Consider the following 27,830-nt stretch of genomic DNA (forward strand, 5'->3'; position numbering starts at 1 on the left):
ATTGCATACTCTTTCCTGCTTTGTCAAAAATTAATTGACCGTACATTTGTGGGCCCAGCTCTGGATTCTCTATTCTATTCCATTGGTCTATGTGTCTGTTTTTGTGCCAATACCATACTGTCTTGATGATGACAGCTTTGTAGTAGAGGCTAAAGTCTGGGATTGTGATGCCTTCCGTTTTGGTTTTCGTCTTCAATATAACTTTGGCTAAACGGGGTCGTTTGTGGTTCCATATGAATTTGAGGATAGTTTGTTCTAGTTTTGAGAAGAATATTGGTGCAATTTTGATGGGGATTGCATTGAATGTGTAGATTGCTTTGGGTAGTAATGACATTTTCACAGTGTTTATTGCCTATGTTTTTAAAGAATATATTGCCGAACATCTTGACTCTGTGGGTTCTTCTTATTCACCTTAATGGAAAATATTACTGTGTAACTTGTTCATCCTCGCTGTCAAAGCAGTGACAAGTGTTTGTTTTGTCAAACTGGCCTGACTTTTTCAATGCTGATAGAAGTGGCAACACCTGCACTGAACAACCAACCACAGCAGGACTATTTTCACTTCCAAATTTTAATTCTGACATAGATTGATTAGGCAAAGAATCTTACCATGAGTTTCTTTCAATATTTCTTGCTTTGCTCAGATGAGACTCTCCCAGTTATCCCTTTGGTGCACTAGAGACTTAATCAGCACCATCTTGGGACACCTGGGTGGCTTAGTTGTTTAAGAGTCCGACTTTGGCTCAGGTCATGATCTTTCCATTGATGAGTTTGAGCCCCACGTTGGGCTCACTGGTGTCAGTGCAAGGCCCACTTTAGATCCTCTGTCCCCCTCTCTCTGCCTCTCCCCTACTCATGCTTTCTCCCAAAAATAAATAAAATAGGGGCGCCTGGTTGACTCAGTCAGTTAAGCGTCTGACTTCGGCTCAGGTCAGATCTCACGTGCGTGGGTTCGAGCCCCGCGTCAGGCTCTGTGCTGACAGCTAGCTCAGAGCCTGGAGCCTGCTTCCGGTTCTGTGTCTCCTTCTCTCTCTGCCCCTTCCCCTCTCATGCTCTGTCTCTCTCTGTATCAAAAATAAATAAACATTAAAATAAATAAATAAAACGTTTTTTTAAGAAACAGTACCATCCAAAGGTTTAACATGAATCAAGAAGTACAACTGCCTTCTACAGCACAGAAGAGTTACTGTGAAAGATAAGGTGGAAAAAGAAACTGACTAATGCCTAGGCATTTTTTAAAATTTATTATTATTTTTTAAGTAATCTCTGCCCAGCATGAGGCTTATGTCAGTGACTCCTAGACTAAGAGTCCCACACTCTACTGACTGAGCCAGCCAGGCGCCACAAGCACATCAATTTTAGAAAATGGATTTAGAAAACGTTTAGAAATGGATTTCCTTGCAACTGTCCAGGCTTATCCTGTGTAGCACCTGGAAGGTATCAAACCTTACCCTCAAGTTGAGGATCCTCAAGTTAAAGGAACAGCTTATCTTCTGCTTCAATTGGAACTGTGTATTTATCCTTTTAGGTAAATTGACTCCTTTTTTTTTTTAATTTTTTATTTATTTTTGATACAGAGAGAGACAGAGCATGAGAGGGGGAGGCGTAGAGAGAGAGAAGGAGACACAGAACCGGAAACAGGCTCCAGGTTCTGAGCTAGCTGTCAGCACAGAGCCTGACGTGGGGCTCGAACCCACCAACGTGAGATCTGACCTGAGCCAGAGTCGGAGGCCCAACCGACTGAGCCACCCAGGCGCCCCAAATTGACTCCTTTTTAATTTTGCCTTGAGAGCTTTTGTTTTGAAAAATGGCAAAACTGACCTTTGTGATGAAACCAGTGTGGTTTTTATAGTACTCTACAGCCCAGTGAACATAGTAATCAGAACCTCATGGATGTGATTCACAGTACAGAAATTGGAAGAAAGAAAACTGGATCTACATCATACTTCATACTATGGTAAGTTCTCAGTTTTCCAGACTTGAGTATAGAAGAGAAAACCTTACAAGCTGGTTTAAGCTGGAGATCTTCAAACTGAGTAATAGTATATATACTTATTAATTTAAATGTTGAATGATTGAACATAGAGTTCTTTTTACAGTTTATTATATCGATTTGTTAAATTTTAATAATATAAAAATGAGTGAGAACTTATTTTTCTTTGGTTCTTTATGTTTTTTATAAAGTATATCCCCCCTTCCCTCCCTAGTGAGCAATTTGTCAGTAACCACTTTGAGACCTTAGTGTGCCAGGGCCTGACTGAAATGCATACTGAGTGCTCTGCAAGAGAATGATGCAGTTTACCCCATCTTAAGTCCTTAGGAAGGCAGTTGGGATAAATTAAAAATGCATTGACTTTCTCAAAATAAGTTGTGATTTCAGCACCCTCTGCATTTACTAGAAATAATACCACACTGAGTCATTGTTGTGATTGAAAATGCACAGCTGGTAGAAGAAATTGCCTGTTAATGATACTGTCAGTGGAGGAGGGCCACTACATACCAAGATGCAGAGACTCAGCCTTTAATTGAGTAATATTCAGAAAGATCGGGAAGCATTATCCTTGGGCAAATAGGCTGAAATAAATGGAGACACTCCTGGTTTCACAGAGTGTATCAAATCTGGATCAAATTAAAATATCACCATCTTGTTTGCCATAATATTGCAAATTAATACAGGGAAATTATTAAAGGGAAATTATTGACCAGTTTGGAAATTATGACTTACTTTACCTTAAAGGTAAGATACGTTGGGATTGCCTGAGTGGCTCAGTCAGATAGGCATCTGACTCTTGAATTTGGCTCAGGTTATTATCTGAGTGGGGCCGTGCAGGGCCTGCTTGGGATTCTCTCTCCCCTTCTCTTTCTGCTCTTACCCCACTCAGTGTGTGCGTGTGTGTGTGTGCGTTATTTTTTTCAAAATAAACTTTTAAAAAGGGAAGATATACCTTTTAGTTATCAAACAGGTTTTTCTTTTGTGGGATTAAATTTTTAAAAAAAGTGAGTTATTCAGTAAATACTGAGCACTAGCTGTGTTCTGGGGACTCAGGTAGTAGGAGTTCATTTGCAAACTTAAAGAGACAAAAATCTAGGTCTTCATAGAGTTTACTTTCTAGTTGGTGAAAGTAAGCAGTGAATGAATAAAATACATAGAATGCCAGATACCTTCAAGTTCTCTGAGCAGGAATGAAGCATTGGAGCAATGTGGGGACCGTCATGGTGGAGAACGGGAGATTGTAGTTATAAATAGGATGGCAAAGAAAGGGCTCAGCAAAAACACAATAAAAAGACAGCTGTTACAGCATCATTTATGATACAGATAAATATTGGCAGCATCCTAAGTACCCATCTACAGAGGACTGGTCAAATATATTATGATACGTGTATATAGTGTAATACTGTATGGCAAATAAAAGTAGAAGTCCTACCTATACTATACAGAATCTTCTCCTAAGATATAGGAAGTAATAAAAACTAGGTGTGGAATAGTAAATGGAGTATGCTACCATTATGTCTACCACAAAAATTACATATACATATATAATTTTATAAATGCATAAAATATTGGAAAGATACATAAGAAAATGTTAATAATGCTTGTCTTTGGAGTGGAGAACAGGGTGATTGGTAGATAGGAGAGTGAGGGTGAAATAGTTCAAATTCCACATAAGTGTTTATCCATAGATGAATGGATAAAGAAGACACAATGGAATATTACTCAGCCATGAAAAGAATGAAATTTTGTCATTTGCATGAACTTGGGTAGATCTAGCGAGTAAGCGGAATCAGTCAAAGACAAAGGCCATGATTTCACTCATGTGGAATTTAAGAAAAACAAGACAAAAAGACTAGAGAGAACAAAGTGATGGTTAATCAGAGGAAAGTTGGGGGGGATGTGTGAAATCGATGATGGGAATTGAGAGGACACTTTCCATGATGAGCACTGAACAGTATAGAATATTGTGAAATCACTATATTGTACACAGGAAACGAATATAACACTGTATGTTAACTATACTGGATTTAAAAAATTTTTTATTTGTTTTTTATTTTATTATTAAAATTTTTTTAATGTTTTTATTTTTGAGAGACAGAGACAATGCTAGCAGAGGACAGTCAGAGAGGGAAGTACAGAATCTGAAGCAGGCTGTCAGCACAGAGCCCAATGTGGGGCTCGAACCCACAAACCATGAGATCATGACCTGAGCCGAAGTCAGACACTCAACTGACTGAGCCACCCAGGCGCCCCTAAAATGTTTAAATGTAAAAAAAAAAAAAAACCCACATGAAAAACTTGTAGTTCATTATAAAAAAAAGTTCACATCCCATTTACTTTGTATATATACTACTTAGTCAAAATGAGTAAATAAATAAGATGTAAAGTAAGACTGTGAAGACTGTTGGCCCAGTTAGAGAGTGATGGAAAACAGATACACATTTATAACACCTAATGGCCTATGTATCTGTCTAGCCTGGATAGTGAATAAAATCAGTGGTTAATAGAAACATGGGCTCATTCTGTTGAGCTGGAGACCGTGTTGTTGACAGTCAAACAGTTCCAAAGCAAGGCCAGTGTTCTGTTTTCATTGGGTAATGGATTGATCGTGATGGTAACATTTAGATTCATGTGATATTTGCACTCTTCTGATCAAATGAAAGCTGTACCCATTTCCTAGGGCTACACAGTGAGATACCATCCACTGAAATTTGCTGTCTTATGGTTTTGGAAGCTAAAAATCCAAGATTAAGGTGTCATCAGGACCACGTTCTCCCTGAAACCTGTAGGGGAATCCTTTCTGGTCTCTTCCTAGCTTCTCATGGTTTACCAACACTCTTTGGCATTCTTAGGCTTGCAGCTGGGTGACTCCAGTCTCTGCCTTCCTTATCATATGGTGTTCTCACTGTGTCTTCACATGGCTGGCATCTTATAAAGACACTGATAGGGGCGCGTGGGTGGCTCAGTCGGTTAAGCCTCCGACTTCGGCTCAGGTCAGATCTCACGTTCGTGGGTTCGAGCCCCGCATCGGGCTCTGTGCTGACAGCTCAGAGCCTGGAGCCTGCTTCCGGTTCTGTGTCTCCTTCTCTCTCTGCCCCTCCCCCTCTCATGCTCTGTCACTCTCTGTATCAAAAATAAATAAAAAAGACATTAAAAAAAATTTTAAAGACACTGATCATAGTGGCTCAGGGACCTGTTTCCAAATAAGGTCATATTAAGAGGTACTCGGGTTTGGACTTTAATATATCATTGGAAGGATATAATAGGAGAAAATGGACACAAGTCAATGCAAAATGGAGACTTGTTGCTTTCCTGGTATAGCCTTCTGTATATACAAAAGTGTTTTGGAAAGTTGTTTGGAAACATTAATAATGTTTTACAAACTTAGTTTCTTTTTTTTAATGTTTATTTATTATTGAGACAGAAACAGCATGAGTAGGGGAGGGGCAGAGAGGGAGGGAGACACAGAATCCGAAGCAGGCTGTTAGCACAGAGCCTGATGCAGGGCTCGAACCCACGAACCTTGAGATCATGACCTGAGCCAAAGACAGACACTCAACTGACTGAGCCACCCAGGTGCCCCAAATTTAGTTTATTTTCAAAGTTTCATAATATTGTTTGTAATACTAATTTTAATAGGAAAGTTTTACCTATAAGGAGAAAAGATTCCATCTCTGAATTAAATCAAACTTAAGAGTGCAGACTGTAAAAGTAATGTTTTAATGAAAATAGAGTATTTTTTTCCTCAGTGTTGTAAAGTAAGTGTGGAGGTTGTAAGCAGTGAGAACTGACAAAGAGTTCCTAATTGAGACATTTTTTGCCTTTTTAATAAAGTCTTACCATGAAGATAAAAACATTTCTTTTTGCACTTTTGTTCTCACTCATGTATCTGTTTCCAGATCAGTTTCATCTCAAGATAAAATCAAATATGGCAGTGGAGAGCACAAAGCCTTTATTTAGCCCTATTCTTCTCAGCTTTTCTTTTGTACCCATGGCCATCATAAGTCGATAAAACATTAGGAAAACTTAAAGAGTTCTTTCTTTTCTCTGTTCATCAGGTATATATCAGAAGCCAAATATTTGCTAGTCTGCAAGATCTTTTTAAAACTTATTACATCCTAAATAAATAAGCCTTCTTGATATCTTTTTGTCCTTTCCAATCAAATGTTCTACCCTTGGACTATATCCCCATATCTTTTTATCTTGGACAATTAAGCATTCTGTGTGAATAAACTGACCGATTTTAATCTATATTTCTTTCCTCCCGCCACATAGGGTCAAATAAAAAAATACTAAACTCTTCCTTCATGTAGTCTTATTGAAAATGCTTTATTTTTTTCTCTGAAACCTTCATTAATATAATAAAAATATGTCTTCAACTTTTTTTTTTTATAATGAGTGATTTCTCTGATTTCTTTGTGAAACAGGCAGCTAAATCTTCCATCTAAGGCCATTGTGTTTCTTAACAGGGTAGGCTAGGGTCCTATTTAAAATAGTTTATAAGTTCAGGTGTCCTAAAATGTTAAAATTGATTTGGTCTGTCCACATTATGTAATCTGAGATTCTCTCAAATATAGGACTATTTTTAGTGGTTTTTTTTTTCCATAGTGAGTATAAATTCACCACTTTTCTAGCCAACCCATTGTCTTTGGGAGGACAGTTAAACTTTATATGGTTCTTCTTTTCAAACCAAAAATTGCCTTTCTGAAACTTCTACGTCGTGACTTTGGTTCCATCCTCTTGGTAACCCGCAGTAATGCTTCCTCTTTCACATGCTGTGGCTCCAGCCTACACATACTTGGAAGCTGTCACAAATATCTAGTTCCCTTAACTCTAACATGACATATTTTTCAGACTTCTCACCATTCAACTTTCTCTTCTCTGGATATATTCTTTTTCTAATTTTTTTTTTAAACAGTATAGCCGACACAATGCTAATGTTAGTTTTGCATAACAGAAAGTGATTCACCTTTTCTGTATGTTATGGTTACTCACTGCAGGTATAGTCACCGTCTGTCACCATACAATGCTCTTAACAATATTGTTGGCTATATTTTCTCTTCCTTTGACTTAGTAATTCTGTGACTGGAATCCTTTATCTCCCACTTGATTTCACCCACTTTGCCTGTCTTTCCTGTTACTTGCCTTCCCTTTTGTCAAACATCAATTTTTTTCTTTGTATTTATTGGTCTCATTCTGCTTTTTGTTTATTTGTTTCTTTAGATTCCACATGAGTGAAATCATAGGTGTTTGTTGTTCTCAGATTGACTTGTTTCACTTAGCATAATATCCTTTCGGTCCATCTGTGTTGTTGCAGGTGACACAGTCTCATCCTTTTTTAAGGTTGTTTAATAATAGTCCATGGTGTGTGCCCCACATCTTCCTCATCAGTTTGTCTGTTGATGGACACAGAGGTTGCTTCCATATGTTGGCCTTTGTAAATAGTGCTGCAGTAACTGTAGGGGTCCATAAAGCTTCTGGAATTTGCATTTCTGTTCTCTTCCAGCAAATACCCTGTACTGGAATTACTGGATCATATGGTATTTCTTTTTTTAATTTTCTGAGGAACATTCATACTGTTTTCCACAGTGGTTGTACCAGTTTGTATTCCCACCAACAGTGCATGAGGGTTCCTTTCTTTTTTTTTTTTTTAAGTTAATTTAATTTTGAGAGACTGAGACAGTGTGAGTGAGGTGGGGGGAGAATGGAGGGATAGTCAGAGAGAGAATCCCAAGCAGGCTCCCCGCTGTCAACACAGAGCCCACTGTGGGGCACAAACACATGAAACCATGAGATCATGACATGAATTGAAATTAAGAGTCGCATGCTCAACCGACTGAGCCACCTAGGCACCCCTGGGGGTTCCTTTTTCTCCACATCCTTGCCAAACCCTTCTTATGTTTTTCAAGAAGCCCTTACAGGTGTAAGATGATATCTCATAGTGGTTTTGATTTGCATTTCCCTGATGATGAATGATTTTGAGCATCCTTTCATGTGTCTGTATACCATCTATAGGTCTTTTTGGAAAAATTTGTGTTCGGGTTCTCTCTCGATTTAAGAAAAATAACTTTTTTTATGTTTATGTCTTTTTTTTTGGGAAAAGTTTGTTTTCAGGTCCTCTGTCCATTTAAGAAAAAATTTTGTTTTACATTTATTTATTTTTCGGAGACAGAGCAAGAGTGGGGAGAGGCAAAGAGAGAGGGAGACAGAATCCAAAGCAGGCTCAAGGCTCTGAGCTGTAATTAGAGAGCCTTATTCGGGGCTTGAACTCACTAATCCATGAGATCATGACATGAGCCGAAGTTGGAAGCTTAACCAATTGAATCACCCAGGTGCCCCGTTCTGTCCATTTTTTAATTAGATTGTTTGCTTTTTGGCGTTGAGTTGGGGAAATTGTTCATGTATTTTGGCTATTAACCCTTCACTGAATGTATCATTTGCAAGTATCTTCTCATTCAGTAGGTTGCCTTTTTGTTTTGTTGATGATTTCCTTTACTGTGCAAAATCTTTGTGTTTTGATGGTAGTCCCAGTGGTTTATTTTTGCTTTTGTTTCCATCATCTGAGGAGACCTCTCTAGATAAATGTTGCTGTGGCCTATGTTAGAGAGATTACTGCTTATGTTCTTTTTTAGGGTTTTTATGGATTCATGTCTCACATTTAGGTCTTCAATGCATTTTGAGTTTATTTCTACGTATGGTGGGAGAAAGTGGTCCAGTTTCATTTGTTGACACATAGCTGTCAGATTTTCCCAGCACTGTTGATAGAAAAGGCCATCTTTTCCCCATTGTGTATTCTTTCTTCATTTGTCACAGATTTTTTTATGTTTCTTTATTTTGGGAGAGAGAGGGCAAGCGCAAGTATGGGAGGGTCAGAGAGAGAGGGAGAAAGTATCCCAAGCAGGCTCTGCACTATTAGCGCAGAGCCCGACACAGGGCTCAATCTCATGAATTGTGAGATCATGACTTGAGCCAAAACCCCGAGTCAGATACGTAACCAAATGAGCCAGCCAGGTGCCCCTGTCATAGATTTATTGGCCATATTAGGTAGGTTTATTTCTGGGCTCTCTATTCTGTCCCACTGATCTATGTGTCAGTGTTTATGTTAGTACCATAGTATTTTGATTACTGTAGCATTGTAGTATATCTTAAATCTGGGACTGTGATGCCTCTGCCTTTATTTTTCATTTTCTGGATATATTCTGGCCTATTAATGTCTTAAGATATGGTATCTAAGAGGCTATATTCCTGAACTTGTGTGTGTGTGTGTGTGTGTGTGTGCTTTTAATGTTTTTTATTTTTGAGAGAGAGAGAGAGAGAGAGAGAGCGAGCGAGTAGGGGAGGGTCAGAGAGAGAGGGAGATAGAAAATCTGAAGCAGGCTCCAGGCTCTGAGCTAGCTGTCAGCACAGAGCTTGACATGGGACTCTAACCCATGAACCATGAGATCATGACCTGAGCTGAAGCCAGATGCTTAACTGACTGAGCCACCCAGGTGCCCCTCCTGAACTTTTGAATATGCAATTCTAGCCCTAAGTTCCTTTCATGATTTGGAGGTACAAGCAGGATTGATAACCTCTTTAATATAAGTGCCCTAAAAGGAAGGTGCCTGATACATTCAAAGAGCACCCAAAATAGATTAGAGGGTTTTGGGAAAGCTTCCTGAAGGAAATGATGGCCATATAAAGTTTTGAAGAGTAAGCTTGGCTAAGTTAAACAGCAGATGTGATGTCCTGTAGTCACAAGAGGAAGAACCTGGTGTTTTGTGGAACAGAATGAAGTTGAGAATGGTTGGATAGCACAATTATGGGGCATTGAGTGGAAAAGGCAGTAAATGATGTTGAAGGGAAAATTGGGGATCACATCAAAAAGGCCCTTAGAAATTATATTAATGGAGATGTTCCTGAGGATACTGGTCATTAACAGAGTTTTAAATAAAAAAATAAAGGCCACCAGTCATTCATTTTAGAAGAATCATTCTACCCCAAATGATAGTGAATCGGAGGGGCTGAGATGTGCCAAGGAGATCCATAAGCAGATATAATGGTATTTTTTAGATATGATGGTGGTGCTCAGACTTTAACTACTGACTCTTGGGGTGAGAAGAAACAGATTGGTAAAATAGTTTAGAGAATTCCATTGTTGTTTGACTGTAGAGGGAAGAGATGGCAAGGTAGGAATCAAGGATTTGGTTTGGGGAACTGGGTGGATGAGAGAATTTAACGAATGTCATTTGAACGGATTGGAATAGAGGAGTGCTGGAGAAGAGCGGGAGTTCAGTTAAGCTTGAGACAGGTAGTGCTGTACTGTATGCATTTGGTTATGTGAGGTAGAGCTGAAACACCATCTGCTGGAGAGCTGTGGGCTTTCGATAGAGCTTTGCTGGGAGAGTGGATTTGGCTGTCATCAATATACATATGATAATTGACCTCAGGGGAGTAATCCGACCTAATTCGAGGAGCATTTGTAGAGTGAAAAGAGGAAGGCACAGGTCAAAACCCTTAAAGAACTGCTACCTTATATTTGAGCTAAAAGCCTGTGGTGTTTCTGACAGGATTATTTGGGAACAAGCAAAAAAAGAAAGAGAAAAAAAAAAAAAGGAAAGAAAATTAGGGCTGCTCTGATTTATTGACTAGAAACCTACCAAAATTGTTTGATTTGGGGAATGAAAATGGTTCTCAGAATATCTCAGGATCTCCCCTAGTAAACTCTCATAAGTGTCTGAAATTCATGTTAATAGATTCTCTACTTTGGGTTAAGGTATTGTTTCTCAAGGAGGTAGCTGTTACAATGTAGATATCCCTAAAGAAAGCTAAAGTATTAATTGGTAGTGGGGGTATTTTGGGGGTCAATAGGTTGTTAGGGTCTTTTTGTTTTTTGTTTTTTGTTTTCTTTCCTGGAATTAAGACTGAAGGAACAGATAAGAATTTGAGGAAGATTAGATTTGGGAAACATGACATGGCTAAGGAGTTTGGGGATAACAGAGAAACCTAGACTTGAACATTGAGGTTACCAAGCACCTGGATAAAGAGATAGGAGAGTGAGAGCCAGACACTGGGGGGGTGGGGGTATAAAATGATGTTGAGTTGGAGAACAAAAATTCCATTAAAAAGAGATAAGAGAACATTTGAGAAGATAAATAAGTAGATGGAGAATCTTAAAAGCACTTCATTTATAAATTAGGGCAGCTATAGGATTTATCATCTACACTAGGACATAATGAGAAAATTTTTCATCTATACTGGGGCATACTGAGATAGAAAGGGGAATGGCTGTGAGTAATTACATTGTGAAAACTTGGATAAACTGGGGCTATCATAAGCAAATAAGGACAAATGGCCACTGCAGTTAGAATGTGCTTCTTTTAATAATAGTGTAAAAAAATAGTGTCAATTTGAAACTACCATGTGCCAAGCATTGTACTAAGTAAGCACTTTAAACATCTTATTACATTCTTAAAATAATCCTCTGAGATAAGTGGCATTGTTTTTATTTATAGTTGATGAAACCAAATCACAGAAAGGTTTGTTTGCAATCTTCCGTGGCAGTCAGACTTGGAAACAATGAAATGACTTAATATTGCCCATAATCAAAGTCCACATAAACTGTTAAACACTAACTGCAGAGGCTTTGGGTGTGTATATGTATTTAAAAGTGTGCTCTGACGCCCTCAGAAAGTTACTTTCATAATGTTATATCACATATAAATCCCTTTCTCCTTCTGATAGCCATAACTCTGAAGGTTTACTTTGTGCCACACTACGTTCTAGGCATACATGTATTAACCTAATTTAAAACCTTGCAATAGTCTTACGAATTATTCCCACTTTATAGTTTAGGAGAGCGCTGCATGGTGAATGACCTGCCTAAACTCAGTGCATTTAGTAAGTGGCAGAGCCAGAATTCATACTCTGGCAGTTCAACTCCAGAGCCTGTTTTCTCGAACTGCTATCCTGTACAGCCTCTATCTGGCTCATTCTTTGTGTGGACCTGTTTTTATTTCTCTTGGGAGTGGGATGTTTTGGTGCCTGAGATGTGTATGTATACCTATATAGGAAAGTTTCCATAGTGTTTCTAAAGTTGCACAATTTTACATTCCCACTGGTATCCATCTCAATCACCTCCTCTTTTTTTTTTTTTTTTTTAAAAAGACATATGCCCCTTTTCCAGGACTTCTAAAACTCTGGTAGTTCTTTCTCCCTCCTTAAAAGTTTTGCCTTATTGGGGCGCCTGGGTGGCTCAGTCGGTTGAGTGTCTGACTTCGGCTCAGGTCATGATCTCACGTTCGAGGGTTCGAGCCCTGTGTCGGGCTCTGTGCTGACAGCTAGCTCAGAGCCTGGAGCCTGCTTCAGATTCTGTGTCTCCCTCTCTCTCTGCCCCTGCCCGCTCATGCTCATGCTCTGTCTCAAAAATAAATAAAACATTAAAAAAAATTTTTTTTTTAAGTTTTGCCTTATTCACAGGTACTCTCATATACCCACACTTCTATCCATTTCTGTAACCGTACTATGTCCTAGACTTTCCGGGTCCAGGAGTGTTACCACCAGCAGCAAACAGTATCACAGTATCACTGCTGGTTATGATATTATTGCCCAGATAACTTTTCACTTAAACTGTTTAAGTGAATGGTTCTGTGTCTTTCTTTACAGTGTGCTTATGAAGGAAATAAATGGCAGTGACTTATTGCAGTATTTATAGGTAACACAGTACACTGCTTAGTTAAGAGATTTAGGGCAAATTTTGTTACCTTTCTGAATGTGTAAGATGAAGAAATTTGGCTAGATTTCTTGTAGATCTTTATTGTTCTTGCCAGATACGTATCTCTTTGAGAAGAAAAAAAGTTAGCATTTGACGACAATAAAATGAGCAAGGAGATGGCATATACTTAGTACATATTTTTCTTTCAGTATCAGAGTAACAGTAGTTAAAGGCCTGATAATTTAAGCCATTATTCATTGGGGAAAAGTGGAAACTAGGCAAAAATATTACCGTAAGACTTAGAGCTTTAGCGTCTGGTAGTTTGTCCAGCTGAAACCGAAGACTTTTTTTTTTAAACATTTATTCGTTTATTTATTTACTTATGTTTGAGAGAGAGAGAGAGAGCGCGCGTGCACAAGCCAGGAACGGGCAGAGAAAGAGACAGAGTTTAAAGCAGGCTCCAGGCTCTGAGCTGTCAGCAGAGAACCTGTGGTGGGGCTTGAACTCTTGAACTGTGAGATCATGACCTGAGTTGAAGTCAGACACTTAACCAGCTGAGCCACGTAGGTACCCCTAAACCTGGATTGAGCACTTAAAAATAGATTTTATTTTTGAATTCTTAAGAGGATCTGATGGTTGCCAGGTATCATAAAATTGGTCTAGATCTGGTACTTTCACATCACTACCCTAATATACTTACTGCTTATGGTAAGTGTCCCAGGGCAAGACATTCCCCTTGAGGCAGCAGTGACTCAAAAGATGTTCTCATATGTGGAACATAGAGGCTTCATTCATTCACTTTAGTTCTACTTGTTCTGATGCGGGACTAGCATAATTTTTCTTTGTGACTTCCGTAAAAGTATTCTAAGGTGGTACTATTAACTCATTTCTCTAAAGATGAAGGCTTTTTTTCATAGTAGTGTACTGGAACTGAGAGGCGCTGGTGTGGCTCAGTCAGTTGAGTGTCCGGCTTCGGCTCAGGTCATGATCTCACAGGTTGTGGGTTTGAGCTCTGCATCGGGCTCTGCTGACTGCTAGCTCAGAGCCTGGAGCCTGTCTTCAGATTTTGTGTCTTCCTCTCTCTGACCCTCCCCTTCTTGCACTGTCTCTCCCTCTGTCTCTCAAAAAGAAATAAAAAAGCATAAAAATTTTTTTTTAATTTAAAAAAATTTTTTAAAAGAAGTAATGGAACTGAGACTTGATAATTTGGAGAATAGGTATCTTTGGATAGAGATGGGTTTATACACTTTTGATATTGTCGAAAATAAAATCCACTGGTTGGGGCACCTGTGTGGCTCAGTTGGTTAAGTATCTGACTTTTGATTTTGGCTCAGATCAAGATCTCAGGCTCCGTAAGTTCAAGCCCCATATTGGGCTCTGCAGTGGCAGGCAGAGCCTGTTTGGGATTCCCTCTCTCTCTCTCTCTCTCTCTCTCTCTCTCTCTCTCTGCCCCTCCACTGCTCGCATCTGCCCCACCCTTGACTAAATAAACCTAAAAAATGTTTTCAGCTGTTAAATTCAGCTAAGGAAATAATGAAATTTGATTTGTTTTCAGTATAAATAGCAGGCAGTTGAGGATAGATAGAGGTGCTGTTTAATGAGGTACAAAAACAGCAAGTGATGCCAGCATTTAATTAAAATGGATCTGATTTCATTATTTCTTCGTTAATTTTAAGCAGAATGTGAACTAGATTATAGTAGTGATATGAGATGAATGCTAGTAAAATAACTACATTAAAATATTTTTGGTTGGCAGTGAAAAAATTTATTTTTTATGTAATTCGTTCCAAATGTAATGAAAGACTGAGGTGCTTTGTAGACTGCATTTGAATGAGTAATTTTGAAATCCACTAAATTTTCTTGCTCCTGCCATGTTACGTGGGGTTAGCTAGAGTGCTGTTTTTGGCATATGCTTTCTTAGGATCAGTAATTATGGTTTTGATCTTTAGCGTTGACAAACTGTACTCTACAGTGGAGTTATTTTCCAAAAAGAAAGATGGTGGCCATGATTTTCTAAGTTAATGGCCTGAGAGGGTTTGCCTTTCATATGAGTCAGTCTTCCTACCAGTGATTAATATGCAATGAATTTGTTTTACATTTAATATTAACTGTACATATTTAAGTGTGTAATATATTTTGAACTATTTATACCTGTGTCACTATCACTATAATCAGGATAGTGAAAATACCTCCAAAAGTTGTTTTCAGCCTTCTTGTCCACCCCCCTCTATTCCCAGGCAATCAACTGAACTGCTTTCCTATCACTAGAGATTCTAGAATGATACATGTGTGGATCCTACAATATATACTCTTGGTGTGGCTTCTTAGCATAATTATTTTGAGAATCAACCATGTTGATTAGTGCATAATAGTTCATTATCTTTTTGTTACAAGTAGTAATACATTGAATGGCTATACCATACTTAGGTTATCCATTCTCCTCTTGAAGGATAGATGAGTTGTTTCCAAGTATGGGTATTAACAATAAAGGTTCTGTTAATAGTCTCTTGTGGACATAGAGTTTCATATCTTTTTTTGTTTTTTAAATTTTTTTAGAGTTCATCTATTTATTTTGAGAGAGAGTGAGTGTGAGTAGGGAAGGGGCAGAGAAGGAGGAAGGATCTCAAGCAGGCACCACACTGTCAGTGCAGAGCCCATATGGGGCTCAAACTCAGTAAACTGTGAAATCAAGAATTGGACCCTTAACTGACTGGGCCACCGATGCACTTCTAGACTTTGATTTTTATTAGATAAATAACTAGGAGTGAAATTGCTGGGTTGTATGGTAAGTGTGTGTTTAATTTTTTAAGAAACTGCCATACCATATTCTAATCTGGTTTTACCATTTCACATGCTCATCAACAGCATATGAGAGTTCCATTTGCTCCTTATCCTTGTTAATTGTATTTTCCTAATGAATAATGATGTTAGGGCATATTGTCATGTATTTACTTGCTAGTGTATGTGTATCATTGGTGAGGAGTATGTTAAGATCATTTGTCCCTTTTTTAAATTGGCTTTTCCTAGTGAGTTTTGAGCATTCTTGTATTCTTTCTGGATTCAAGTCCATTTTCCGACAATGTGATTTACATACATATTTTTTCACTATGTGGCTTGTCTTTCATTTTGTTAATAGTGTCTTACAGATAGCAGAAGTTAGTAATTTTGATGAAGTCCTGTTGATCACTTTTGTCTTTTATGTGTCATTCTTTTATGTGTTACCTAAGAAATCTTTGCCTAAGTTAAGACCACAGAACATTTCTACTATGTTTTTATAATGGAGTTTTTTAAAAGTTTTAGGTTTTCCTTTTAGGTCTGTGATGGACTTTCAGTTAATTTTTATATGTGGTACAAGGTATGGGTATGTAGTCTTTCCAGCTCTATTTGTTGAAAAGGCTGTTGAAAAGGCCCTACTGATCTGCCTCTGCAGAAAATCAATTGACCATATATATGTAGGTTTATTTCTGGACTGTCAGTTTTGTTTTTTTCATCTATTGGTTTCTCTTCAGTACTACACTGTCTTGATATTTGCAGTTTTATAACAAATCTTTGAATATAATTGATCTTTGAAGTTGATTTGGCCATTCTAGCTCATATGCATTTCCATGTGAATTTTTGATTGAGTTTGTCCATTTCTCTTAACACTCCTGGGATTTTGATTAGAAGTGCCTGGAATCGTTTGTTCAAATTAGAATTGATATGTAAAGAACATTAAATCTATGAATACAATAGTGTAGCTATTTGTCATCATTGAACATTGATAATTTATTCCTAATTATTTCCTATTTTCCAGTGATACTAAATAGTTATTTTTAAAAATTAATTTTCTGATTTCTTTGAACACCTGTTCTGTAGAAACAGTTGATTTTTAAATTCTAGTTATCTGTTGCTTAATTTCATTTTCAGATGAAGCATACCATCCTAGTTCATTGTCATTTTAGATTGGAAGACATGTGTTAAGCTTACACAATGTAATGGGTCAGTATCTTGCAAGGAGTGATACATATTATCCCCAGTACTTTGTCTTCATTTTTTAAAGATTTTGTTTTATTTAAACATTTTTTTAAGTTTATTTTTTATTTTGAGAGGAGAGAGAAAGCGTGAATGGGGGGGATGGTGGGCCGAGAGAGAGAAGGAAAGAGAGAATCCCAGGTTCTGCACTGTTAGCATGGAACCCGACGTAGGGCTCAAACCCATGAACCATGAGATCGTGACCTGAGCTGAAGTCGATGCTAAACCAACTGAGCTACCCAGGCTCTCCAAAGGTTTTATTTATAAGCTATCTCTATATCCAGAGTGGGGTCTAACTTACAACCCTGAGATCAAGAGTGGCACGCTCTATTAACTGAGCCAGCCAGACACCTCCATCTTCATTTTTTTAAAACGAAGTACTGATATTCCTCATAATATGGAACCTTGAGGCTTCAAACTACCATTATTTAAGTAGTTGAATTTGTAGGCAATTTAAGAAAGTGATTGATTCTGAAGGAGAAACTGTTTGTTTTTAGGGGATTCTGAGAGTCCATCAAATTACTATTTTAGAGAATCAAGTGCTTTGGTGCTGGTTTTGTGAGAATGGAGGAAAGTATATGAAGGACTTTGAGGTTTGACGCTTATGCACATGAATGACATTACAGCTTACTGAGATGCAGAAGACCAAGGAAGCAGTGAATTTGGGATTATCATTTCAGCTTGGATGTGGTAGATTTTAGGCCTGTGTTTGTTGACTGTATTAAGAGCTTATATGTTTATTTGAAGTTTATAAATGAAGACATTTATCTTAGGTTAAAAATAGGCCTGAAGTCCCAAACTAATTATATGCAGAATTAGAACTCATACCTAGGGCCTTCTGACTCCAAAGCCAATATAGTTGTCTCTGTTGTATTTCAAGGCAGAAAAACATGCTTGACTTTGACAATAATAAATGTTACCTGTGAGCTTTATGAATATATAGCAGAGTTTGCAAAGTCACATGCCAGCAGAATCCAGACAGATAATTGAATCGTGTTATAAGAGAGTGATGACATCTGTAGCAACTGCAAAGCCTATGTCCCATCTGAAGGATTAGCTGCTAATCAGGCCCCAGCAGATCGTTACCATGTGGGAATGTGGGCCCAGTGTTACTAGATCTTCTGACCTTTTTTTTTTTTTCCCAAGAGAGGTCAGAAATACTGATTTTCATGTTGAGTCTTCATTTATAGGTAGCCATCCTTTAACACACTATGTAGGTCATCCTTATGTGTTGGATTCTACCCCGTGGGCAGTCTATGGTAAGACTTGGACCTGGGATATTGTGAACACAGCAATAAATTTATATGATGTGAAAGCAGTGGTCACTGTAATAAGCACAATACAACCTTTGAAATGCTTAATTTGAATGTGGCACTTAATGAATCTGGTAATTAAATTCAGTTTTCTTATAGATCAGTTACTTGGAGATGGTGGAGGACGAAATTGATCCCTGTAGCTTTTTGCCTCCTAATGGCATGCTTTCATTTGCAGATCATGCCAGTTGTGAGTTTGTGGACATTTAACTGAAGCCCATTTGGCTGAAAACAAATGAGAAGAAACCTTCAAGAAACAACCTCTGTTGATAGAATCTGCAGTCATCTGTATGTGTAATATGGAATGTTCTCAACCTAGAGATAGGTGAATGGGTGACTCCATTGACAAGGAGTGGTAAGTTTGACTGTCTCTGCTGATAATTAACTGTATCGTTTCCATAAAGAGAACTCCTCCTCCTCTGTTCTTAATATTCACTGTTGATTAATAAGTTAATTTTTGTATTCTAGAGAATGCAGTTTAGGAAGATACTTTATCCCTAATAGTGTATTTAACGTATGTTTGCAGTTAGACTTTTTTCTTACGTTGGGCACATCCATTTGATTGCCATTGTATTTTTCTCTTTATTTCTTTGCCTGTCAAATTATACCATCTTCCAAGGCCTGTCTTCCTTGAAATATTCAGCTCACACTAAAATGGTGATTATGATAATTAACAGCGTCCCCTCTAATCTTGGTTAATGGTAGATGTCAATGCCTTTGAAAGCGATTGTTTTAGGAATTGATCCAGTTTTGGCCAGTGGGTCATGGAAGGGAAGTCTATAAGGAGGTGCTGGAAAAGGTTTTCTTGGTTTTGAGAAAGAAAAGAGATGAGCCCTCTTCTCCCGAAAGGTGGCTTTATCTGGATAAGACATCTGGAACTGCTGTAGCCATATTGCTAGTAGCCTGAAAGTGAGGCCTTTATAGAAAGGAGGCCAGAGGCCAGAGAAGTAGAACTGGGAGCTCCATGTAACATACCTAGAATTACCCTAACTTGTTATATGAGATAATCAATTTCCTTTTTGTTAACTTGCAGAAATCCTCTCATTTGATTTCTCCACTTCCTGATTATCCACTGTCTTTAGTGTCTCATGCATTTATTTATGCTTGGTTAGGTTCCGTCTTGTCCAGTAATACTTGTTTGTGTATGTAGCTTTTGTAGCACATTATAAATCTTGTGAAGTCAAGGGCTGTGTTTATATCGCTGCTGTGTCTTGCCTCAGTATTATCTTCATAGAAAAGTCGTCAGTGCATATTTACTGAATTGAATTGAGTATTTGAAAAACCAATCTACAGAATTGAGTAATTACAGAAATTGTCTTTTAATTCAAATCCTTTTCTTTAACGACACCACTTCCCTGCAGGATTATAAATGAAATTTGGCTTTTAAGATGATTGGTGTGTCATACAGGTTCAAGTGGCTAGTTCTAAAAAAAAAAAAATGTTTTGTTTTCTTTCAACTTTACTGTCAAAATCAGATCTTTTCCTATATATTTGATTATTGGTTTTCAGTTTAATAAATTTTGCTATCTTCTCTGTTATAAAAACAATGGTTTATGTTCTGTTTTTGGTACTAATTATAGGAATAAGTGACAAACATAGTAGAAAACCTAGGGGCACCTACCTGGCTCAGTTGGTTAAGTGTCTGACTTCGGCTCAGGTCATGATTTCACATTTTATGAGTTCAACCCCTGCATCAGGCTTTATGCTCTGTGCTCTGGATCCTCTGTCTCCTTCTCTCTCTGTCCTCCCTTGCTTGTACACTCTCTCTCTCTCTCTCTCTCTCTCAAAATATTTTTTTTTATTTTATTTTATTTTATTTTATTTTATTTTATTTTATTTTATTTTATTTTATTTTATTTTATTTTGAGAGAGAGAGGGTGAGTGTGCATAAGTGGGGGAGAGGGAGAGAGAGAATCCCAAGCAGGTTCCATGTTGTCATTGAAGAGCCTGACTTGAGGCCAGTCCTACAAACTGTGAGATCATGTCCTGAACCGGAACCTGGAGCGGACGTTTAACTGACTGAGCCACCTGGGTGGCCCCTGTATATGAAAACATCTTGACTGATATATCCTTTATCATCACTCATCCTAAACTGTATAATGATAATTCAAGGGAATTAGTAAAATTTTAATTGTGAATTAGGCAAGTAAGTTTCTGATAATGCAATCCATTGTCAAGTGTGTAAGGTGGCAAATAAGGCAGGTCATTCATTGACTGATTCCAACAATTCAAAGATTAAATAGAAAAAGGTGGTAAATACATACATAGTCCATGCCATTGCTAAGGAACTTAGCTGGAGAGAGGAGCTTAACTGAAATAGGCTCTCGTTATCGGAATCATCCTACTAGTATATAGTAGAATTGTTAACTGAGGATTAATGATCTCTTTAAAAAAATTTTTTTAACTTTTTTTCATTTTTGAGAGGTAGAGTGTGAGTGGGGGAGGGGCAGAGAGAGGGAGACACAGAATCTGAAGCAGGCTCCAGGGTCTGAACTGTCAGCACAGAGCCTGATGTGTGGCTCAAACTCAGACACCACTAGATCATGACCTAAGCTGAGGTCTTATGCTTAACTGATGGAGCCACCCAGGTGTCCCTAATGATCTTTTATTAACCGAGGTTAGGGTTGTGGAAGAAAAGAAGTATCCATCATCTGTTGTAATTAGCTCTTTGGTGGAGACTCCTCCTGAACCCTGGTACTTCTTAGGCTGATAAAATAATTGTGGGAAACCAGGAGTCTGGCAGGCTTTAAAAAACGTACATAAATTATTACTAATCAGTTTTCCCTAATAAAGCATTAGAAAATGGACCTTATTCCCTTATTTAAAATGTTTTTGTTTTTCTTATTCAGTATCTTGAGACCAGATATATTTGGGGGCTTCAGAATTCTTTGGATTTTAAAAAGGTTAATATAATGCATACACTATATACTTAATATCTTTTAACTTAAGGAACGGACAAGTCAGTTTCTATTATTAAATATACAAATAATAGGGCGCCTGGGTGGCTCAGATGGTGGCTTAGTTGGTTCACCGTCTGACTTTGGATCAGGTCGTGATCTCACAGCTCACGGGTTCTGTGCTGACAGTGTGGAGCCTAGAGCCTGCTTCAGTTTCTGTGTCTCCCTCCCTCTCTCTGACCTCCCCACCCCCTACTGTACTCTGTCTTTCAAAAATAAAGAAGCATTAAAAAAATTTAAGGAAAAAATAGAAATAATAATGCTTTACATGAGTAACTAAATGCCAAGTTCTGTACACTTTTCAACATTATCTTAATTACTGTGAAGCATTTTTTTTCTAATAGTAATAAAAAATGAAGAACATCCATTTTCTTTTCCTTTCTTTTCTTTCATAGACTCTACATCCAGTGTGGGGTTTGAACTCAAAACCCCTATAGATCAAGAGTCACATACTCTACTGACTGTCTCTTCATACTATCAGAACATAACTTGACGCACATTTTAAGTCCCCTTTAATTTCATATCAGCTACACATTCCTCATCTCTTTTCACTCATTTCTCAAACCTCTCATTGCATCGCCCACACATTTACCAGACTACAGAATCTGTAAGTAATTAGATCTGACACCTAAATAAAGCTTAGAAAGGCAAAGTCCTCTCTCTCAAAGGTTTTCTAACTTCACTGATAAGTCTTCAAAAAAGAAAAAAAAAAGTTCTTCCCTCAGCCCTTCCATTTCACTTTCACATTTCATCAGCAAATCAGCAAGGTGGATTTTTCTTCTCAATCTAAACAAGATTAGAAGGAGTTCTACTGACCATCTTGATGCTATACCCACAAGTCTGGGGACCCTGAGTACTGTTCTGCTCTTAAGAAGATCCTTTAGTGGAATAAAGCATATTGTTAGTATTTAGTCCATACTGTGTTAAATAATCAGTAAATAGCTGAAAAGTGAACTCAGTCATCGAAATAAGGATCTTTCTTCATAGCTATGAGGAGGGAGCAAATTCTGTATATGTTAGAGTTCTTTCTGTTGGAATCATCAATTTTTTTTTTATTTACGTAATGTTTCCATTCCACTTGGGGCTCGAACCCATAACCCTAAGATCAGGAGTCACGCACTCTTAAAACTGAGCCAGCTAAGCACCCCTCTTTCAGTTCCACAATCTTGCTGGCTTGCAGAGTTAGCACTTTTTCAACTCGTTCCTCGTTATTCTGCAAGTGCTCAATGCTGTGTTCTAGAATTGTCTGGTGAGAAGAGGCAGCTTTCTTAACGGGGCAGATGTAGCGTTTCTGGTGTTGAACAGAAAGACTGCACTGTGTGTGTGAAACCTCTAGGTCCGTCCCGCAGAAAAGGGTCAGAAACTGATTGTGCTTCTCACACACAGAATACTCTTCCTGCCTTTTCCTCTTGCTCCTCCTTACCTGCAGCAGTTTGGCAATTTCAGTCAAATTACTGAACTGACAGTTGCTCTGTAGGTTTTGGTTAGGAAAGCAGAAACGGCAGGCAGGACAGGGGAAGATATCATCGAAATCCTTCCACATTGTGTTGATGCAGGAGCATCAGTTGGCATCAGAAACTCTAGGTTTGTTTATATCAGTATTTGGCACATCTCTTGATCTCTGTGGAGATGACTCCTTAGTTGAGCTGCTCCTTCAGGGAAGCTAGAATATGGTGGCTGTGATGCTGGGTTTCATGCCTAGGTTGGTGGAGGCAGTTTCCTTTCTGTGGTTGCCCTTCCTCCACCAGTGGAGGCCTTTATTTCTCTTTCTAAATTAGGCAGGGTCTTTTGTCACTCCAGGAACCAGGTACATCCGCCTGAGGGGTAGCTGCTGCACTGCCCCCCAAAATTTAAAAAGCTAGGGCGCGGCTGCCCAACCCTCCTTTCCCCACACATACCCCTCCCTGGAACCGTTCTCCCACCAGCCACGTTGGTGCCTGGGGTGTCGCCTTTGCAGCCAGCATTGATAAGGGCTTAGCCCTGGAGGCTCTTCTTCATTTTTATACTTGAAAAAAATTTAGAGACATTAGGTGACTTAATAGCAGTTGATGCAGCTAGGAAGCAGGAGAATTGAGATTATAATCCATATTTGTTTGACTCTGAGGTCATGTGCCTATTAACCTCTGTTGCACTGCCTCTTCATTGTGCTCTACTCCTTAAACTCACCTCTTTCTTGTTAACATTAGTAAGGTTATTATTATTGGTAAGTTTAATCAGCTAACCTAACTAAATTCACTTAATATTTCTAATAGTCTTGCTGATTCACTTAGCTTTTCTGGGAATAGAGTCCTTATTTGCAAATAAATGTAATTTTGAGTTTTGCTTATCCTTTTCAGACTTTATATCTTATTGGTTCACTTACTAGTTGCATTATCTAGAACTTCTAGAACATTGTGATTACGGTGAGCATCGTGTCTTGCTAATTAATTTAATGCATATAATGTTTCGCTAAATGCTCACATTAATTGAATGTAGTATTTCAGCTCTGAGCACGAAGCCAGCCCTTAGTATTCTTCATAAATAAAATAGGAAAGGGAGCAAGGCACTTCTGTTTTATTAAGATTTTTTTTTTAACTCTATTTGGACATCTATATATATAGACCAGATTTTAAAGTCCTAGTTGTTCCTGTGTCAGAATTGCTACAAACTGAAAATTACTGTTAACTTCTACCTATTTATACCACACTTCATTTTTAATCACTGATAGTCTATACACATCTTACCTGTTTGGCAGTATTCATTTTTATACAATTTAAAATAAGTTTATTATAATTTATAACTCACTGAGTTATATTTACTTTATTTTAAATATGTTTTCAAAAATTTTCTTGTGGCGCCTGGGTGGCTCAGTCAGTTAAGTGTCCGACTTCAGCTCAGGTCATGATCTCACGGTTTATGGGTTTGAGTCCCATGTTGGGCTCTGTGCTGACAGCTCAGAGCCTGGAGCCTGCTTCGGATTCTGTACATCCCTCTCTCTCTGACCCTCCCCTGCTTGTGCTGTCTCTCTCTGTCTCTCAAAAAAATAAATAAAAAACATTAAAAAATTTTTTTTAAATAAAAAACATTAAAAAATTTAAAAAATTTTTATGTGTGGGCTAGCATGTAGGAGGAGCTCAGTGAATATATGTTAAATGTGTTAATTTTTCAACTTATCTGAGAAGTGAGACATTGATAGTAAGCCTATGTTTTGGCTAATGATAGGAAAATACTATATCAATTTTAGAAGTGGAAAAAAAACAGGAAATAGATATTTAGTATTGTTGTAGTTTCCTGGTTTCATGGTCATTTAGATGATTTCTGATCCTATCATTTTCCCATTCTGACTTGATTGCATTTTGCTGTAGGTACCAATGTTTCAGAAGCTCTCTGGTGGGTTTAGGTATTTCTCTATTTTAGATAGTTCTCTCTTGCATATGCTTTCTCTTTCTGCCTCTCTTTATCCCTCCTTCTCTCTCTCTCTCTCTCTCTCTCACATATACACACAGAAGGACTAATTCATTCACCAAACATTACAGAATGAGGAAAAATGCATATTATAGAAAATTATTAAAATATAGAGGTAGAATGTGATTGTCCCATTCAAATATTGCACCTGAAAGGTTCAGAGTGTCTCCTGTTAAACTTGTAAATATCTATAAAAGAGGCGTTTTAGTGATACCTAGGGAATGGAATAATTGGAATTAGCTTTTTAATTTTGTCAATATGATCCAAATTATCTGTCTCTATCTATAACTAGAGACTATTTTTGAAAGTCTGATAATAGTGTTATAGTTTAAGGGAATGAAACCGATATTAAATTTCTAGTTATTTTGGTTAATGGTCTAGGGTATAATTATCTGGACATAATTGCCATTTGAGCAGCTATGCTTTGCTTAAGTAAATAGAATTGGTGGCTCTATGTTGGACCCACTCCGCAGCTAACCAGAGTATAATCATCCTTACCACAGCAGCTGGAATTTATTGTAGCTCTTGCTCTGTGTTCTCACTGTAAAAGCCGTGATTTCTATGAGGAAATCAGAAAAGCAGCCCTGTTGTGGTTTTGATCACAGAGTGTTTTCATGGCAGCATGAGAAAATGCTCTGCTTATTTTGTGCTATGTAGATACAAGATGTGATTTTACATAAGAAGCCATTTCTCTGAAAAATAGTCACATGCAAGACACCTATTTTAATTTTATTATTACCATCTGATAATATTTGTGAATGGTTTTAATGTACATATTCACTGAAAAAGGCTTATATAGGGAATGATACTAATTCTAGGAAATGTGTTGATCATAGAGTGGATATAGAAATTTTCCACTCAAGGCCACATTCCTATGGTTATCTTTTTCTGTGTTTTTTTTTTAAACGGTTGACCCATAGAACTTAGCACAAGTTGAGTACTATGTATATTGTCAGTGAGTATTTTATTTTATTTTAATTAACATGTAGTTAACAAACAGGGTTATGTTCGTTTTAGGTGTACAGTATAGTGATTTAAAAATTCTCTGTATTACTCAGCATTCATCAAGATAACTGTACTCTTAATCCTCTTTACGTATTTCTTCCATCCCTCCACCCACCTTCCCTCTTGTAACTGTCAGTTTTCCTCTATATTTAAGGGTCTGTTTTGTGGTTGTCTCTCTTATTTTTTTCTTTGCTGATTTGTAGATTCCACTTATGTGTGAGATCATACAAGATTTGTTTTTCTCTGGCTTATTTCACTTTATATTATGCTTTCTAGCTCCAGCCATGTTGATGCAAATGGCAAGGTTTTATTCTTTTCTTTCTATGGCTGAGTCATATTCCTGTGTGTGTGTGTGTGTGTGTGTGTGTGTGTGTACACCACATCTTTATGCATTCATCTCTTGGTGGAAACTTGGGCTCCTTGCATTGTTTTGCTATTGTAAATAATGCTGCAGTAAACATAGGGCTGCATCTATCCCCTCAAATTAGTGGTGTTACATTTTTTAAGTAAATAACCAAAAATGTGGTTACTGGATCGTAGGGTAGTCCTATTTTTAATTTTTTTGAGGAACTTCCATGCTGTCTTCCACAATAGCTTTACCACCAATAGTGCATGGTTTTCAGTCCCACTAATAGTGCTTGGTTTCTTTTTCTCTACATCCTTGTCTATACTTATTTCTTGTCTTTTTGATTTTTGACAGGTGTGAAGTAAGATCTCATTGTGATTTTAATTTTTATTTCCCTGATGACGATGATGTTGAGCATCTTCATGTGTCTGTTAGCCATCTCTAGGTCCTCTTTGAAGAAGTATCTATTCATGTCTTTTTCTGCCCTTTTTTTTGTTTTTGGCTTTTTTAAGAGATAGAGCAAATGCAGGGGTGAGAGAGAGAGAGAGAGAGAGAGAGAGAGAGAGAGAGAGAGAGAGAGAGGGAAATCTCGAGCATGCTCCACACTCAGCACAGAGCCCAACATGGAACTTGATTCTGTGACTGTAGGATCATGGTCCTAGCTGAAATCAAGAGGCGGACACTTAACTGACTGAGCCACCCAGTACACCCCTTCTTCTGCCCATTTTTATTAAAAAGATTTTTAAAAGTTTATTTATATTAAGAGAGAGAGAGAATCTCATGCAGGCCCCATGCAGAGCCCAGCAGAGTTAGCACAGAGCCCAGTATGGGGCTTGATCTCAAAAACCATGACATCATGACCTAAGCCAAAATCAAGAGTTGGATGCTTAACTGACTGAGCCACCCAGGTGCTCCTGCCAATTTTTAAATTGGGTTATTTGGTTCATTTGATGTTGAGTTATATGAGTTATTTACGTATCTTGGATACTGTTTATTGAGCATGTCATTTGCAGATATCTTCTCCATTCAGTAAGTTTTGTTTCATTTTTATTGGTTGTTTCTTTTGCTGCGCAGAAGCTTTTGGAGGGAGTCCCATTAGTTCATTTTTGCTTTTCTTTTCCTTGCCTCAGGTGACATATCTAGAAAAATGCTGGTACAATCAATGTCAGAGAAAGTACTGCCTGTGCTCTCTTCGAGGATTTTTATGGTTTTAAGTCTCATATTCAGGTTCTTAGTCCATTTTGAGTTTATTTGTATATATGGTGCATGAAAGTGGTCTGGTATCATTCTTTTGCTATAGCCGTCCAGTTTTCCCTGCACTGTTTGTTCAAGAGACTTTTTCCCATTGCATGTTCTTGCCTCCTTTATTGAAGATTAATTGACCATATAATTAACAGGTTTCTTTCTGGGCTTTCTACTCTGTTCCATTGATCTATGTCTCTGTTTCTGTCCTGGTGCCGTACTGTTCTAATCACTACGGTTTTGTAGTGTAACTTGAGGTCTGGAATCGTAATACTTTGTTTTGTTTTTCTTTTCCAAGATTGTTTTGGTTATTTAGAGTCTTCTGTGGTTCCATAAAATTTTCGGATTTTTTTTTTGTTCTAGTTCTGTGAAAAATGTTCCTGGTATTTTCATAGAGATTGCATTAAATGTGTCAATTGCTTTGGGTAGTATAGACATTTTAACAATGTTTGTTCTTCCAGTCCATGAGCATGGAATGTCTTCATTTGGTTGCATTGTCTTCAGTTTCTTTCATCAGTGTTTTCAGAGAACAGGTCTTTTACAACTTTTTGGTTAAATTTATTCCTAGATATTATATTATTTTTGCTGTAGTTGTAAATGGGATTGTTTTCTTAATTTATCTTTCTGCTGCTTCACTACTAGGGTATAAAAATGCTGTGAATTTCCAGGTTTTATATCCTGTGACTTTACTGAATTCATTTAGCAGTTCTAGTTGTTTTTTGGTAGAATTTTCAGGGTTATGTCATCTGCAAATAGTGACAGTTTTACTTCTTTACCAGTTTGAATGCTTTTCATGACTTTTTCTTGTCTGGTTGCTGTGGTATTG

General features: G+C 37.7%; 1 protein-coding gene across 5 annotated transcripts in view; it reads left to right on the forward strand.

Annotated features, from left to right (window-relative positions):
* The window catches only part of CDC42SE2 (CDC42 small effector 2), a 121,241-nt gene that overhangs the window by 30,569 nt on the left and 62,842 nt on the right, over nt 1-27,830 (forward strand). For 3 of the 5 annotated variants that reach the window (XM_029941852.1, XM_029941851.1, XM_029941855.1), the window contains exon 2: nt 18,189-18,365. The exons of 1 other annotated variant lie outside the window; for it this stretch is intronic. The gene's annotated coding sequence lies outside the window, so the exon portion shown is untranslated. Of the gene's footprint in view, nt 1-1,888; nt 1,958-18,188; nt 18,366-27,830 lie in introns of those variants that run through there. One more of the 5 variants, XM_029941853.1, reaches the window with a different exon arrangement.

Source organism: Suricata suricatta, chromosome 6, assembly GCF_006229205.1.
Source record: "Suricata suricatta isolate VVHF042 chromosome 6, meerkat_22Aug2017_6uvM2_HiC, whole genome shotgun sequence".
NCBI classification, from domain to species: domain Eukaryota; kingdom Metazoa; phylum Chordata; class Mammalia; order Carnivora; family Herpestidae; genus Suricata; species Suricata suricatta.